Source organism: Trematomus bernacchii, unplaced genomic scaffold (assembly GCF_902827165.1).
Source record: "Trematomus bernacchii unplaced genomic scaffold, fTreBer1.1, whole genome shotgun sequence".
NCBI classification, from domain to species: Eukaryota; Metazoa; Chordata; class Actinopteri; order Perciformes; family Nototheniidae; genus Trematomus; species Trematomus bernacchii.
The window spans coordinates 4,957,332-4,976,129 of NW_022987656.1; the positions used below are offsets into that span (position 1 = coordinate 4,957,332).

Genomic DNA, 18,798 nt, shown 5'->3' on the forward strand with positions numbered 1-18,798 from the left:
GCTTCAAAAGTTGTATAATTTTGCACGGATTCCAGTATCGGTGAAAAATTCAATATTCTGGAGTCAATGTGTTCAAATTGTCCAACATGCTCTCTAGCGCCACCTATGGCCATTTCTATTTTTGGAAACATTTACAAAGTCGCACCGTAAGTCGGAATGACCTGAAATTTTGCACACTTATCCGTCTTGACCTGCTCTACAAATAATCCTGTTGGAGCCCTAAGCTCCGCCTACCTTTTTTTAATTTAAATTAGCATAATGTTAAAAACAGTGAAATATTCACTTAAATTTCAATTATTTGTTTTTCGACACAAAACTTAGTATACAGCATCGGTGAAGGGTAACACACTTTACCATAGAAAATGAGCATGTTCAGAAGATAAATATTGCCGCCATGAATCAAAACGTACTCGCAAAAGGCGGGGCTTAGAAAGAAATGCTCATAACTCATCAACAATATATCCATATATCACAGATTTTGGTGGCTAGGTTCAGTCTGTCCTGGGGAATACGCACACCAAAGCATTTTCAGTTTGGACTATAGGGGGCGCCAAAAACGCCACCAATTTATAACTCAAGAACAGATGGACGAATCTTTTTTTTTTTCTTTACACATACTCTCGGGGTGACTACGAACTGAGATTTAAAGTGTCGCAACAAATTCAGAATGTGGGCGTGGCCTATACATTTTTTTTAAATTGCGATAGCATAAAATGAGCATCGGACGCAAAACTTGGGACACACGTCAGAGCCCACGACCTTTTCGAGAATGTAAAAACAAAACGTAATTTTTCAAAAAGACTTCTCACTAGCGCCCCCTATTGTGTGGTAGTCACATATAGTTTCTCAGAACTTCATGGAATTGGGGACATATTTGTATATGGCTTCCATTAGCCCCGCCCCCCAGGAAGTCTGCCATTTTCAAAAATGTGCGTTTTTCATGCATTTTAAGCACATTCTTGCGAACTCCTCCTAGGGGAATGATCGGAAAAATTCCAGTCCAGGACAAGTTCAGCCCCTATCCAATATGATAATTAATTGTGGAGCACATTTTTGAAAAATCACTCGTGGAGGTCGTAAGCTAACAGCGAATACACCATTTTTGACGATTTACATGTCGCAAATTGCTCCACACTGCTCGCATATAGTTTTTCCGATATTCACGAAACGCTGTATACACATTGCTATTATGATTACACACATATTTCAAATTGCTTTTCATTAGCCCCACCCCCCAAAAAGTTGGCCATTTTGAAAAATGTGCATTTTTCATGCATTTTAAGCACATTCTTGCAAACTCCTCCTAGGGGAATGATCGGAAAAATTCCAATGCAGGACAGGTTCAGCCCCTAGCCAATGTCATGAAGAATTGCGGAGTACATTTTTGATATCTCAATCGGGGACGTCGTAAGCTAACAGCGAATACACCATTTTTGACGATTTACATTACTCCAAACTACTCGCATATAGTTTTTCAGATATTCACGAAACGCTGAATCCACATTGCTATTATGATTGCACACATATTTCAAATTACTTTTCATTAGCCCCGCCCCCCATAAAGTCGGCCATTTTGAAAAATGTGCGTTTTTCATGCATTTTAAGCACATTTTTGCTAATTCCTCATAGGGAAATGATCGGAAAAATTCCAATCTAGGACAACTTAAGCGCATATCTAATGTGATGCTACATTGAAAAGGAATAGTCATTCGCTCGAACTGGGAGCTCGTAAGCTAACGGAGAATGTACAATTTTTGACGATTACATTAATCCAAACTACTACATTGCCATTATGGAAACATTTACAAAGTCGCACCGTTAACTCCGAATGACCTGACATTTTGCACACTTATTCGGGTGGACCTACTCTACATATTATCTCCTTGAACCCCTAAGCTCCGCCTACTTCATTTTTAAAATTAGCATAATGTTAAAAACAGTGAAATATTACCTTAAATTTCCATTTTTTGTTTTTCAACGCCACACTTAGTATACAGCATCGGTGGAGGGTCAGACATATTACCGTTGAAAATTAGAGATGGGCGAGTCCTGATTCATCCGGATCATTAACCCGGATCCTAGAAATGAGCTGGTCATGACGAGTCTCCCCTCTCCATTAACCCGAGTCCTTGAGTCCCACACTTGGTGTGACGTACAAATTAAAACTATAAATTGCGTCACTCGCTACTGTCTTTATAACATGTAAAATCACATTACAACGTACCCCAGTCCATCTACCTACCCTTTAGCAAGTATACAGGATAGCTGCCAGAAGTGATCGTTTGGCTCAGGGGAGGGGACGCGGATCAGTGAAACTTCCTGCAGACTCGTGGGGACTCAGAGGAGCCGACGGCTCCAACAGCAGACTCGCAGATTCGCAAATCCTGACTCGCTGCAACACACAGCGGATCAGACTCGTGCGGACTCGGAGCCGTAACCGTATAGCAGCAGATCCAGAGATCCAGCAGACTCGTCGTCATGCACGAGTCCACACAGCAGACTCGGATTCGCAGATTCGCAAATCCTGACTCGCTGCAACACACAGCGGATCAGACTCGTGCGGACTCGGAGCCGTAACCATATAGCAGCAGATCCAGAGATCCAGCAGACTCGTCGTCATGCACGAGTCCACAGCAGACTCGGATTCGCAAATCCTGACTCACTGTGTGTGCAACACACAGCAGAGCAGACTCGTGCGGACTCGGAGCCGTATATAGCAGCAGATCCAGAGATCCAGCAGACTCGTCCTCATGCACGAGTCAACAGCAGACTCAAAATAACCCTTTTTTTTGTGATCAACATTTTTTATTAAAGCAAAATACACTGTGTAGCGGAGGTTAATTATAACGTCAGTTTAATAGATAGATAGTACTTTATTGATCCCAAATTGGGAAATTGTTGTTGTTACAGCAGCATAAAAGGCATTTTACAATAAAACAAAACTACAAAATATACAAGAATAGAAATAAAAATAAAATATAAAATATACATGTCGAAATAGAAAATATACATGCAGATATTATATATATATATATATATACAAATATATATATTCAAAATATATGGAATAATAATATGCTCGTGAAATGCAACAACTTTTCGGTTTCACCAATAGGATTTCTACGGTCTTGGTCATGCTGACTCATATGACTCAAATGACTCATATGATCCGGATCTCTTCAATGACTGACTCAGAAGACCCTGAGTCCGTAAAATGATCCGGATTTGCCATCTCTATTGAAAATGAGCATGTTCAGTCGGTAAATATGGCCGTCATTAATCTAAACCTGTTTGCAAAAAGGCGGGGCTTACAAAGAAATGCTCATAACTGGTTAGGGTTAGCCCTAACCCCTAACCCACACCGCCTCTGCTGGCGGCAAATTCAATTACAACAGACACTCATACACTCCACAACACACACCTACTCACTGTACAACACACACATACAGCTCTTAAAGCATATAATGTATATCAGGCTACAGCCCTTGTATATTTTATTATGTTAAGCACTATATGATTTCATGAATAATATCTACTCTTTACTTGTAGATATCTACTAAAGCATACAAATAATGTGTGCAATGTAGGCCTGTTACATATATTATTGCTGTTCTCACTGTAAACATCGCATCTGAATGAAAGCAGTTGTATCAAAAACAAATAGCCTAACATCCAGGGGAGATGTGATTAGTGAGTAAACAAACGGTAAAGGGCAGAAAGTCTGATGCACATTTGATCATCTTAAATAACTTATAATCACAACGGGAAAAGTTTGCAGAGCTGTGCTTCGTTGACATAAGTCAAAAATTCTAGAAATGACAAACTGCTCATTTCCGAGGACTCGCACGCGTCTGCTTGACGCCAGGACCGCCGGCCGCCCTCCCCAACAGGCGCACGGACGCAAGGGCCCGCTCATCACTGCGCGCACTTCTGCGACCACAGTTTTAATTATCATTGTATCAGAACTGATTAGAAGATTCTAACTTATTCTGTTCATTAGTTATTCCCATTCTTTTGGGCAGTGTCCATGGGCGTTCTTTTTGCGAGGAATTGTCATTTTTTGTCCTGCCAATTTTGAAGACTACACATGATATATATCATGGCAGTTCCTGTCCATAATCACTCATGGCATGCTGAGCAGATTCGTCTGAATTTTCATCGACATCGTCACCTTGAAATATCAGTAAACTTCTTTGCCATACCTCATGTAAGAAATTAAAATCAATGTTTAATGACGTAATTTAGTTTAAACATACAGTAAGTTTAAAACTGTTTTATTCTGAAAACATTTCCGGTTAGCATTCGTCTGTGGCTAACGTTGTTGCTAAAGTTTATTTTGAAAAGCTTTACTGGAAGGAGTCTCCGGATATCAACAGTGACGCCACTTCCAGTTTTACGTTAACAACGATTACAGCCGTTAAAATGCATTAAATAAAAAGTCATGAAAGAGTGTATGAGGAGAAAAGGCGTGTGGAGTTATACAATGATGCGATATCGGACATAGAAGAAAGCGGTGGGAGGACCCCCGACATCACGGGAGCCATGAGAGGAGGAGTCATGGAGGAGATATATAGATAGGTGGGGAAGCTTTGTTCGCTCTCTTCTTCACGGTACCAACTTCGAGACAACATTTGCTGATGTCTCCACTACTCCTCTGTTTGTTTCATTACCACGCTACTTAATTAAAGTACCAAATTGAACCTTTTCAGAGATTCCATTAGTCTCTTTATTTTAACTTCTCTCCTGAACGTGAGAACAACGAACACAATTCAACACTCAGTCTACTTTTAAGACACTAAAAGAACGTATTCCAACTTTTATTTTCGCGCGTCGAATTATACCGGCTCTCGTTTCAGTACACACGGAACTGACAGGCAACCCTCTGAATCAGACTCCGATTGGCTTTGACTGCATCCACTCAGAGTGTTCGATACAGAAACGTGACTCTTACACTCTTTACGTCACAAACAAAGATGGTGGATGAGAATAGATCTATAAAACGATATGCGCCAGAATCAAGGTGAGACTATCCGCATCTTTTAAAACTCTACGCACATTCGTTTCACCGAAATAAGTAAACGCCTCTCAATGAAAAACGTAATAGAGTTGTTTATAGCCGTTTCTGTATAGTTTAAGAGGAAACACACGGCATGTCTCTGGCTGAAACAGCTGAGAAGTTATGACGCTTTGAACACAACGTGATATTTGGGATCGTATACGGCCCCGTGGGTCTCAGAGGGTTAATGTAATGGTAATTTCCTTCAGTAGCCATTATCACTGTTTCCCATGCTACACTATGCATACACTATACACAGTTATAGTTCATTACAGAACAACTACAAGAAAAACCCATATGGCATGAGAAAATGTAATGGGGTCTACAGCCTAATAGGGGACTGTTAGGAGTTCGGAGACAAGAAAACGTTTAGAGGAGGGAATGTCAGACCAAGCTTAAACTAGCAAATTTGTCTTAAAATGTGAGTTTTGTAAACCAAACTGCTGGTAAATTGCATAGAAAAAGGTAGAAAATGAAATGTAATTTGTTGACGCAAAGTCAAATCCTTACGCATCACTCTAAAATACTTTATCTTGTAGGCATCTATCCATACAAACCTATTACATGCACAGCTTAGTTGAATACTCAATTCTGATTGGACAATTGGGACATTCCAGAGTTCTGCTATTTTTCCAAAGGAGGATGCTGTGATCAAGGGACTATAGTATGTCAGTCATATCAATCCACAGAAAGAAGTCCGGACAGTTTAACACAAATACCATTTTTATTCTATCAGAAAACACAGTGGAATACTTTTTGACTATTCATTTTTATATATTTGTGTAAAGCAAGAAACTTTGGCCCCAGTATAGAAAATAAAATGTGCGCAATATAAGGAAAGATGTTTAAAGACGGAGCACTTGACTTCATAGATCAACAGAAGACAGACAGGAAGTAAACACCAACAGGAACTCGGTATGGGCTCTGGCAGTGATTAGAGACTGGTTAATGGAAAATAAAATGTGACTTTCGGTGTTCATTAATGACCGCCCCGCTGCATATTATCCTTTACTTGGTATACTGTATTATTTATTATTGATGTTCTAATGTTTCATTAGAGTCACTTGGCCTACAAGGCCCCCTTAACACTGGTATCACCTACAAGACGTAGGCCAGGGCTAAGGGCACAAGGGCTAGAAAAAGTAGTCACGTTCTTTAAAACCAGCACAACAGCAAAAGAGAAGCTCAGAGAAGTGCAGGAGCAGATGAATCGCCCTGTGCTGAAGCTTATTCAGGAAGTGGACACCCGCTGGAACAGCACCTACCTAATGCTACAACGCCTTTTCAAAGAGAGGCAGTCAGTGGGGGCAGCTCTTGCGACGCTGAAAACAGATGTGAGACCTCTGTCCTCTGAGGACTATGAAACAGCAGATGCATGCCTGCAATTGCTCTCCCCTTTTTTCCAGGCAACAGTGGAACTCTCCGAGGAGAAGAGAGTCTCAGGGTCCAAGATCATCCCAATGACGAAAATGTTAATGCTATACTTGTATGACACAATTGGAAAAACAAGCCACGACACAGCAAAACTACTGGGACAGAACATGGTGTCAAATATGCAAAACAAGTTTGACACCACGGAGAGCCAAACTGCATTGACCCTGTCAACACTGCTGGATCCTAGATTCAAAACTTTTGGATTCTACAATCAAGTACAGGCAGTTAAACGACTGACAGCATTTTGCACACAACTGAGGAAAAACTCTGGACAGAGATGCTTCTGAAGCGAGGACGGCAAGGAATGCCACAGCAGATGCTACAGTGGAGGTGCAGCGGTACATGACTGATCCACCGCTGGAAAGATCAAAAGACCCACTGGCATACTGGGTGGACCATCAAAATGTGTATCCCAATCTGTTCAAACTGGCGAAACAATTGTCATGTATGCCAGCATCATCAGTTCCATCTGAGCGAGTGTTTTCAAAATGCGGGGAAATTGTAAGTAAGAAAAGAAATCGGCTCAATCCAAAAACTGTTGAAAAAATAATGTTCCTGAATAAAAATCTTTGAGTGTTCCCCATCCCACATGAACACCCCCTGCCAAAGTTACACAAGCACACCATAACCTATGCCATATTTTCCCAGAACCCTCTCCTCAATAACACAATACACGCATTCATCCATCTTTATTTGTAAATGATATTCATGATATATTTATATATATACATATTAATATACCTATTTCCGACACAATTGTCCAAGTGGTTCGACTGCTTCAAATCACGTGACATGTGATGGTCGAAGCAGCAACTACTTCATTTCCTGAATGAATCACTTGACTGGTTCGCGGTCCAATCACGCGATTCAATGCACTGACTCGTCTCTATTCTGACAGGTGACAGGTTGAAACATTTTCGAATTTGAGTGCTTCAACACTTTATAACCGCTCTAAACAATGAGCAATGTGTGGGTTGTTGTCGTAGTTTGGGGTGATGCTGTTGAGTTGTTGTTGGTATTGCATTTTAATTGGATCATTATAGAGCAAGCCAGGAAGAACGATAGGTCGTTCTGGCTCGGGAAACACTTCGAAATGTGGAGAAGTTGTGAACAAAAAGACAATGAGTAATATAAAAACAGTTCAATAGTTAAAGGAATAGATAGCCCAGTGGATAGAGCCGGCGGCCCAAATGCGGCGATGTCCTCCGCGCAGCGCAACTTTAATACTTTAATAACTGATAAAAGGCCCTCTCCGCCCAAAAAAATGTCCAGCACTCTCTAGTCTCTTCTCAATAACCCAATACACACAATTATCAATCTTTAATTGCAAATAGAACATGATATTCAGTCTTAGTGTGTGTGCATCGAATATTTTTCAAGGCAAAGATATGTTAAACCCACTGCAGCCTTGCACTTCGCCAGGAGAGGTCGCTGTAACTGAAGCTTCGAGAAATTAACCTATTTCCGACACAATTGTCCAAGTGGTTCGATGCTTCATTCAAAGCTTAATTTTGCCCTCACTAGAGTAGGGAGAAGATGTTGGTTGGTATTGGCTATTCATGGTTGCTGAAGTTCCGGATGGCTCGAGTGTACAGGCTGGTTTTGGGAAGTGCAGCAGGTATGGGATTTTGGAGGACATGAAAAATAAGCCCTAGGCAAGGACTGGCAAACTGGCAAAAAACTTGCTAACTAGAGAGGCACACGGAAATCTGTTCAGGCGACAACCCAAAGAGGAATGAAGGCAGTCAGCAGGCTTTTGTAGTGTGGCTGATGAGGAGGGAACTGGCAGGTGGGCTTGATTGGAGATTGCTCCCAGCCATGGGGAGCAGACCAGCAGGCAGTGCAGGAAATAAAGACACATACACACTAACAGAAGTTTCACATCAAAAACAGTAATGATATCAAAAAGTCAAAGTAGAATTGCTGTAATTGTGGATTTCAGATATGGTTTAAACAGTACAACAATAAGGTTTGGTCAATTTATAGTGGCTGACAATGTTGCAAAGGTAACCACAGAGCTTTAATATAATTGGCTTTTAATCAACCTCAGATTGCTTTACTGAGACTACCTGCTTTATCCCCTCCGTCTGAACCCTCACTTCATTTAAATGTGATCTTTATGTGCTCTCACTCAGCTGCCTTGAGGAGTTTTCCAAGATGTCGTTGTTTGTGATGTGTTTTTCCGAAAAACTATCCAGGCACCCTTCTCGTGATTTGTAGGAAAAAAGAGGTGAGAATGCCAGTCGTGGCTGAAGTCAGTGTTTTGCTGTGAGATCCGTGAGATATAACACCAGTTTGGAGAAACAGATAAGAGATCAAAGCAATGCTCAGCCAAACTTATTTTATGGGATGCCATATTTAGAATATTTTTGCCTTTTTTACCCTGCTGTCAGACAGACCTTTCAAAGCTGTTATCTAGGCTTATTTCAAAGCCACCAGACTAATTTGACCTTGCAGAACATGGAAGATGCCAGTCTACTGCTTCTTTGAACCCTAACCATAATAAACGGGTGATCCAAAAGCACATACAGAGACAAATAATTAGGAATAAATACATCCAATGTTGATGTACTATCCAATGTGCAGGACGCTCAGTATTGATCTTGGGAGATCAGTTGAGACTTAAATAATAAATACATTTGACTCAACCTATTGATAGCATTTTACATACCTCTTGAAAGATATATCATACCTTTGTTATTTAAATAATCAGTAAAGCCTATTTTGTCTTCTACATTTATGATCAATAGCCATGTCCTTAGTTATATTTAAAGAAAAATGCACTTGTTCAGGGTTTTGATACAGGAATTGTTCACAGAACTGGCAATTTGTTGAGCCGCAGCATACAGCCTGCTGTGGTATGAGGGGGTTCATGAACTTCATGCTACATTGTACATTATGTCAGGTTGCTTACCTGATCAAAAATCAATTTCATGAGTTTGCTCAGTTGAGCAGATGTGTCATCTCTGGGCCAGTGCGCTGCCAGAGCAAATAACCAACTGCGTTGATGTCTCAGTGCTGGTGTTGTCGTACTTTCCCAGAATACCTCGCTGTTTCTCTAACAGCCAAGATCAATGTTGACCTTGACCCCTTTCCACCAAAGGTTCTGTCACACAAAAATGATTCCTCACCAAAATAGTTAATCAAAAGGAAATACACATGTGACAGGAGTTCTGTTTTTGGCATGTATTTACACTGAGCTGTGGTAAAACAGAAAGGCAAGAAGCTTAGGTTCCAGCTGTCAGATTACTGCTTGATCTAAGGGCTTCCAAGTTAATTTGTTTTAACGTATCAAACAAAAACACCTTGAGCCATTAAAATGAGTGCTACTAAATGGCAAAGCAATGCAGTGCAACTGGCATGCCTAGATATACTTTGTCAAAACGCTTTTCCCTCAAAATGAAGTTACATGGTTGTTGGACTGCAGATAGTCTTGTAGGATGATCCCCTACAAGTATCCCCTTTTTATAGACGCAAGTTTGACACATAAATACCGACTTTTCCATAGACATTCACAGTCCCAGTCAGAGACAAGATATAAATATGAGAGTCATTAGAAGAAAAAGCGTAGGTGTGTGCTTGGAAAAGACGGATAACAAGAGAGAGGAACAGACAGGAGGAAAAAGACGGAGTCAGACGAATGGAAAGATGCAGCGGGAGAACTCCAGGCAGGCTCATGTGGGAAAAAGTCATAAGGTTAAAATACTCACACACATGAGGATCCATGTTAATTTAGGAAGGTCATTAATCCGCATTGGGAACGGCTAATTCAATAGCGCACAGTGGTTACTGTGGAAAGTTAAAGGATTCACAGACACACAATTAATATCTGTACTTGGTTTACATACAAGGTGTGGAGCTCATATTCTTGAGTAACACGTTTGACCCAACCAAAACCAAAATAATAATTGATGGATTTGCACAACGTAGCTTTTGTCACAAACTTCTTGACTACTTGGGTCAGTTGTAAAATATAATGTATGATCTTTATGACCAATCAGGAACCATGATTTCAGTTGTGATTTTTTAATGTATTCAACACTATTTAGGATCCCTGCAATACAGTTTATTTGGATTCTTTGGTATTCTTTTTTCTGTTCCGTTCTGTTCTGTTTTCTAAGCTACACATAAATATAATTTCCGTTATACATCCCTGTCCACGGCTTTGATAGGTTTCATCATGTGACCCAAAAAATGGATGGATGATACCTGTCCGTTTCACATAGCATGTTTTAGAAAGCTTGGACACAAAGTACAGATTGTGGCTTTACCCCAAATTATCCTAAATCCCATTATCCACACTTCCATTCCGTGAACATAATGCCCTGAATTTTAAAAAACATCGTATATAAGGAATCAACATCCTTAGCAGGGGTCCATGAATCATTGACCAACATCAGCCTTCACAGTAAGCATTAGTGGAGACCCTGATCTCATTGCTCAATAGTCTGAAAACACATCTAACAAGTACAGAATATGTTGGAAAATGTACCAAATATACTCTCCAGGGGGTGAATGGGAGCTAAGAGCGTGTGTGTGAGGGGGAGAAAGAATGCTAGGAAAATGCTGGGAGACATGTTGATTCAAATCTGAGAGAATCCTGTGTTACCCAGTGGGAAACTCCCAGTTGTCACATTGCATACGCTTTCAGGTGCTAAAAACAGCTAGCATGCTAACAATAAACTAACACTCTTATGCAAAGCCATTAACAGTTGCATGTGTGCCAATATCGTTATATCTTCACATAAAATGCAACCTTTGGAGTATGCCATGCATGCTAACCTGCTACAGAACACACACACACACACACACACACACACACACACACACACACACACACACACACACACACACACACACACACACACACACACACACACACACACACACACACACACACACACACACACACACACACACACACACACACACACACACACACACACACACACACACACACACACACACACACACACACACACACACACACACACACACACACACACACACACACACACACACACTCTTCACGCGACACTACACAATGTTCCAGTGACAAAAAGAGACATTTGAGAAGCTACTGGAAGCCATGTTGTCATGACGGATAAATCATAGAGAGCAAAGCCTGTATTTTACTCAGTGTGTGTGTGTGAATAATATTAAGTTGGCACATTAAGATATACACAGGACATAAAGTAACATAATAGTGTTGTGTGTTCAAGGCCAAAGTGCGGTCAACTGTCAGCAGATTAAAGATCAAATTCACTTACATAATAAAGGCAAAACTTGTTGGGGCAGACCATCATACACACACTGTGACAGAGACTAAACACACACACACCTAGAAATAATAAAAAAACGATTTAATGTAACGGTGCTGTTTGCGTGTTTCTTTCAGTATTGTGCTTAATCCATGAGGGTTGATCAATAATACAGCACACGCATCTTTCAAGCACCTTAGATAAAAACTCCCACGGTACATTAAGCCTACATTAGTCTCTTGAATACATTTTTTATTTATCTGTCCTTCCCTTTCAATTTCCACATTTGTGTTTATATTTATTTTCAGTCAGCAGTATCTGTATTGTTGGAGTCTGTCCTTCGCTCAATTTCCCCCAGTTCAACAGAGCATTTCTGTGACACTGCTGTCTTGCCCTTCTACGTTGTACAGTTTCCAGAGCATCCTTGTCTTTATCAGTGTGGGATCCCAGACTCATGACGTTAGCTTTAGCCTACTTTCTTCTTGCTTCTGCTTTTTGTTACGCGTTAAGTTTCCAGATTAATCACACAAGCGTTAACCTGTTAATGTTGACAGCCCTAATAATATGTTGCTGTATCTTTGATTGACAAATGTTGGCATTGGTTGCTTTATCTAATATACTACATGGTTTTGATCCAATGGTTAAAGCATACATCTGCAGAGTTCTAATGATCTCTAATGGGTTGAAAGTTTGCATCTGACACTTACAGTATATAAACAATATGTAAGTCTTCAGCAACAATCCCCTCAGTCTCATTAGCAGGACCCGCACTGAGTTTGCATGTATTCAACCGTGAAAGAGTTTCCTCATGCTAACACAAGTCACATTAATGCAATGCCAGTAGGTAAGGTGTAAATTCATACTCAACGACATGTATTCCCTTTTTGTGACATTGACTTGAAATTAATGACTATATACACATTAAAAAACCATCACCCCATAGAAAATACATACATTATGCATTCAATCATACATCTAAGAACCTTAACACTTACAAGGTCACTGAACTACATGTACTAATAAGCAGAACATGTCATGTGATGCTGCATGTTACATAGCGGCAAGGTCAGTGAATTGATGTTGAATCGAATCAGAAGTGGGCGAGATGTTGCGGTTAACTTTAACTACATCTTGTCATCGGTTTACAGCGTGTTATACAGCACCCTGGAAATGAATGCATCACATTGTGCCCTCATAAAATCTGACAATGGACCCAAAGATGCAGTGTCAATGACATGTACTCTACTGTAATGCAATCCCACCATTTAATCATTTATTTCTGAAACTAAACCCTTCCGTGATGATGAAAAACTAAGATGGGTGTCCAGCATTTTCATTAACTTTTCACACAATTACCAAGTGTTAATTTTTAGGATTTCAGAATAGATTTAAACACCTACATGCTCATTTGTGTTACATTGAAAATTAAGATTTCTTTAGTTATGAATGATGTCAGACTCAGCAAGGGGGAGATGTCCAAATGGACATACCCAGAGCCGTATAATAGAAGAGTTACGACATCTCCGTTCACTCCAATGGACCAGTTTCTTTACAGCAATGGCGGATCGTGGAGCCGTCAATAGTTCCCCGGAAGTTAGCTTGCCGCTGACTTCCGGGGGACTATTTACTCGAGAGGCTCCACGATCTGCGGCTAGCAGCAGAGTTGCAGCGTTCGTGATGGACTTTTAAAGGTAAGAAGACGTTTAAAGATTTATATTGCGGATATTATCAGCACATCTGAGTCAAATGAACATGTGTATTAAAGGATGTTAGTGGATTATCCCTAAATCAGTAGATTTAGGGAACGTTTACAGATAACAGATTAGGCTAGGATACCGGATAAAGTTAGCAACACACGGTAACCATGAACAGCCTATTAATCTGTTCTCCTAATGTTATTTCATCCAACGTTGTGGAATTAGAGAAAAAGGGCTTCTAAACGTGATTTTTTTGTGGGGTGGAGGAATATAATATTAGTTAAATATAACATTGGGGCACATGTGATTGTAATGAGTGGAGGTGGAGAAATCACGATCTCCATTTTGGAGTAGGCCTACAAACTAGTATAATAAAGTTAACATTACACAATAATAAGGAAGAGAGCTATTTGTGTGATACATCGCTATTGATATTAATTTAGAGTGCATATTTGAGACTTCCAAACAGTAAACAAAAACGTAATTTATGGGGTGAGTGTTTTTAGTGTATTCTGTTGATTATTACCTGTCTGTGTTGTTGCATCTCAGCTGATTTTGAAATGATGGCAAAGTGAGAGTGAAAACACAAGGTAAGTTTAATACTACTGTTGTATATAAGTAAGCATACTAAACATGTATTCTATCACTGTATCATATAAGTAATCTTGTTAGTGTATATTAGTAACCTACTGTATGGCAGGTGGAGGGGCAGTGATGTTACAGGTGGAGGAGCAGGGATGTTGGCTGGGTGCTGGCAGGTGGAGGAGCAGTGGTGCTGGCAGGTGGAGGAGCAGTGGTGCTGGCAGGTGGAGGAGCAGTGGTGCTGGCAGGTGGAGGAGCAGTGGTGCTGGCAGGTGGAGGAGCAGTGGTGCTGGCAGGTGGAGGAGCAGTGGTGCTGGCAGGTGGAGGAGCAATGGTTAGTCCAAATATTTCCATTGCAACGACTAATGGGTTTGATAGCAGCTGTGGATTTTTTTGGGGGTTGCTGGATGTTGAAGCTTGGCTGCTGTTGTTCCTCTTCACCTTTTTGGATTGGCTCTTGCTTCCAAGATGTCCATCTTTTAAGGGTTTTTTTTCCCTGTCAATTCGGATTTGTTTTGCTTCGATTCTCAGCCTCAGCCGTATGAATCTTCTAATGATTTTGTCTTGTACTCCACAGCATGATGGAAGCCTGCTGGAGAGTGCCTGAGCTTCTTTCTCCAAGACACCCACTGCGTTGGGGAGCTGCATGAGGGAGGAACCAGTCTTGGTCCTAAATAGTTCCTCAATCTGGTGAATGAAATCAAAGGCTTCTTGGGAGGGACGACAAAGAGCACCTGCCTTGAAGTCTTTTAAGTTCACTAAAATGCTGTTTTCACCAGAAGGACTCTCATCGTTGTGCTCTGTTGCAATTTTGCATTTTTCACAGATGCTGGCAAACTTGATGACTTTGTGGACGATGTAGCCTGCAAGATGGAAGAGAATACATTTCTCAGTTTTTGTGAGGTGAGGTGCTGCTCTGTTCACCGCCATCAGCGGTTCCACTCTGACTGATGGAGTGATATTTTGCTCCACTGTGTCCAGGAAGTCTGCCAAAAAGCTACTGTGGTCTTCCTGGTAGCTCCCAGAGCTGATGGTGGTGAGGAACTGCCCCACAGATATGATTCTCAGTGCATGATGGAATTCCACTGGAGTTGGGACAGGATTTTTAGACCTCACACAGCTGAAGGTATTTTCAAGGCAGTCTTGTGTGAACCTTGACGTTAACACAAACCTGTGTCCTCGTATTAGCATATCCTCCTGTATGGCCAAAATTGATGTTGTTGCCATTATCACCCCTGTTTGAACAGGCTTACAACCTCCCTTTTGACCAATCTTCATCCCACGAAACAGATGGACGATGTTCTGGAGGAAGGTGATGGCCTTTTGGTACTCCTCCATCTTGAGCCTGCTCAGGGCTGTAATTGGATGGCGAGATGACATGAGATCAAACCAACGATCAACCTGCTCCAGGAACCATGCTGTCGTCAATTAGGACAGAGGGCGGTTTTCTTGCTGCACCATGTATTTCAGCCCAGCACTTGTAGCCTTACTGAATACATTTAGAGCAAGACCAACATCGGGCATGAAATAAAGCTGCCTGTCTGGTGTTGCTGGATGTGGCACCGATGTTTTATTTTGGTCGACCCCAAAGGATTTCCACATGGCTCGGTTAGGGCTACCCATGTCTGTGGTGACATCAAGCACATGTAGCCCTATGGATGCTGCCCTCTGTATTACCTCAATAATGATTGGCCTGTACTCTGCTCCATTGGTAGAATTGCCAGTGTAATGATATGCCACTACTTGCTTCCACCGTGTTGTGTTTCCAGCCAACATAAACACACAAGCATGTGTTGCCACTCCTGTGTGACCTGGTAAAGTTACATCACCGTACAGTTTGCCTGTAATCATGTCCAACTCCACACTTGGTGTGATTGCCATTTCATCCAAGGTCAACACACACTCCCTTTCAAGGTCAGTCAATCTATCTGCCTTCAATTTTAGGAAATCAAAGACCTCTGTCAACACACCAGGCTCAAACTTAACACATTGCATTCTTCTTTGCAGTGTTCTTATTCCTGGCAGGGGAATCTGCAATTCCTGCAGAGTTTTGTAACCGGTTGGTCCGGCAGCAAAGCACATTTTTAAAGCCTTCTTAATTGTCTCATTGCTCCATTTCATTCCCTTTGTAAGTCTGCCCAATGCCTTAAAGGTGGGGTAGGTAATTTTGGAGAAACCAGCTCGAGATCGCTAGAATTTGAAAATACACAGCCGGAAAAAATCTGCCACTTCCTTACAGAGCCCCTCCTCCAACACACACGAACGTGCACAAGACCAATGAGGGCACGAGATAAGTTTGTGCACAGATGGAAGGCTGACAGGCAGGTAGGCCATCCAGTTATTTTAGCCGGGCCGGCTAAAATGATTGGTCGTGCTTTTTACAGTACTACGGCTTCCACAGATGACATTTTTGTATGGATTTTTTGTCAAAGCACTTAAAATATTCATTGCTATCGGGGTGTTAAGAGCATTCCATGGAATATAACAAAAAGTGTATCTCGAGCCGGTTTCTCAAACTTACCTACCCCACCTTTAAGAAAAAGTTTTCTTAAATTTGTTGTCCCTAATTTTCATTGTTTTCTTGAGAGCTGCATTTTACTTCCTTATTTTTCTTAGTGCAGCCTTTGCTTTTTTGGTGATTCCTTCTTGTCTCTTTAATTTTTTTAATAGATCTGTTTGACTGGCTGCTGGTTCCCTGGTATGCTGACTGGCTGCTGGTTCCCTGGTATGCTGACTGGCTGCTGGTTCCCTGGTATGCTGACTGGCTGCTGGTTCCCTGGTATGCTGACTGGCTGCTGGTTCCCTGGTATGCTGACTGGGTGGTGTCCGCTCTCCCTGTCTCTCCTCACTAGCCATGTCCTCTCTTTCTTCACCCTCACTTTCCCTTCTCTCAGTCTCCTCATCCCTTCTTCCCTCAATCTTTGAGACTAATGTAAGTAGAAGACATGGCACTGTTAATTTTCGAACATTCAAAATATTATACCACTTAAAAATAAGAAATATTACTTTTATTATTAAGAGTTCAGACTTATTATACCTGTGTCACCTTTCACACTATAGCTGTGATCATCAGCTATGGGCTCTGTATTTACAGGTCCCGGGGTGCATCGTGGTGCAGGGGCCCTCCTCTTTTTGACCACAGGGCGATGCACAAAGATGGTGGGAATAGCATCTGCTCTCAGCCTAGTCTTGCCCTTTTTGGTCTTGACAAACTGGTCTGCATCAAAATGTGCCTGCAGAGTGACACACACACACACACACACACACACACACACACACACACACACACACACACACACACACACACACACACACACACACACACACACACACACACACACACACACACACACACACACACACACACACACACACACACACACACACACACACAACACACACACACACACACACACACACACACACACACACACACACACACACACACACACACACACACACACACACACACCACACACACACACACACACACACACACACACACACACACACACACACACACACACACACACAGTTTTGTCTGCCCACATACATATCCCATAGTAGTTGAATGCACAGTATTGGGAAACACTTCATACTTACTGGACATGTATACACTCATTACATACTGTACGTAAAATACGACCAAGAATGTGAGACAACTTTATAAAAATTCATATCACATCCATTACTGATGCCATTTGTCATACTTTAAACTTGTTGTTAAACTCACAAATAATAAAGTTCCATAACTTCAGTTGGAAACAAAGACCACACCTTATCTCCCCAAGGCAATTTCCCATCCAATAGGTGTGCTATATAGGTGTGTGTATAACCCTTTCTCCTGTCTGTTTCTCCCTCTTTCAGCACAAGAACCAGAGGGGGATTCAATAGAGCCTGAATACCTGCACTGAGACCCTCACCCTGCACCCTGAGTCTCAACTCTCAGAGTTTTTCAAGCCTTTCCCTGTTATTTGTATTAAACCAAACATTAAGCTTCCCAATGGTGTGGTCTTCGTTTTGTGAAAAAGTGCAAATGCCGTGTTTGAATATGATTACCTCACATATTTTGTTGCGGTTGTCTGTTTTGATGGTTAAATTGCTCCTGCTGACTTGAGCTAGCCATTTTTTCCTCCTCTCTGTGTCAGTGGGGAAGCCGTACATTCTGATTCTTACTCCTTTTTCGGAACGATTGGAGCATCCCCAGGCAGTACAGCAAACTATGGTGGAGACTATATGCCAGGACAACACGGAGGAAAAGGCACAGACAAACTGCATGACATGCTATTCAATGTTTATTGAATTCCATGTATTTACAATGGATGTTCCTAAAACAACACATTTAACGTCATAATCATGTTGCTGCTAGTCCATTGATAGTCACCTGTTGGTCTCCTGTCCTTTCTGAAAGTCATACAAATTACATTAGTCATTTAGATTACTTATGTCCTCAAGTACCATGGGATTACTGAAACCACCATGAATTAAAAAAAATGGTAGAAATGAATCTAATCTAAATTTTGAAGCATTTCTTGCCATCCCCTCCCTCTAAATATATCAATAAACATTAGGAAGTGATGCTCCTGACTACCATACCTGTTTAAGAAGATAATATTAGTTTTAAATAATTCAAAGCAATACACAACAGCAACAGGCTCTTTAACCAAGGCAACGTTAGCCTAACATGTATATGTTAACAAGTAAACTAGCTGTTAACTATTCCTAATATTACCCATAAATATGAGCAGATTCTATTTTATTTTTAAAA

General features: G+C 41.2%; 2 long non-coding RNA genes across 3 annotated transcripts; both read left to right on the forward strand.

Moving 5' to 3' along the window:
• The first annotated feature begins 14,314 nt into the window (after positions 1-14,314).
• LOC117486748 lies at positions 14,315-16,831 on the forward strand. Of its 2 annotated transcripts, none has more exons than XR_004556315.1 (7): positions 14,315-14,364; positions 14,608-14,720; positions 14,857-14,933; positions 15,012-15,156; positions 15,278-15,944; positions 16,038-16,158; positions 16,701-16,831. It is a non-coding gene; the product is annotated as an uncharacterized LOC117486748 (long non-coding RNA). The 2 variants fall into 2 exon arrangements; XR_004556314.1 differs by having other exon boundaries at positions 15,321-15,944; positions 16,701-16,830.
• A 15-nt stretch (positions 16,832-16,846) lies between these two features.
• On the forward strand, positions 16,847-17,936 carry LOC117486747. The gene is made up of 3 exons (XR_004556313.1): positions 16,847-16,962; positions 17,125-17,189; positions 17,898-17,936. It is a non-coding gene; the product is annotated as an uncharacterized LOC117486747 (long non-coding RNA).
• Positions 17,937-18,798: the final 862 nt, after the last annotated feature.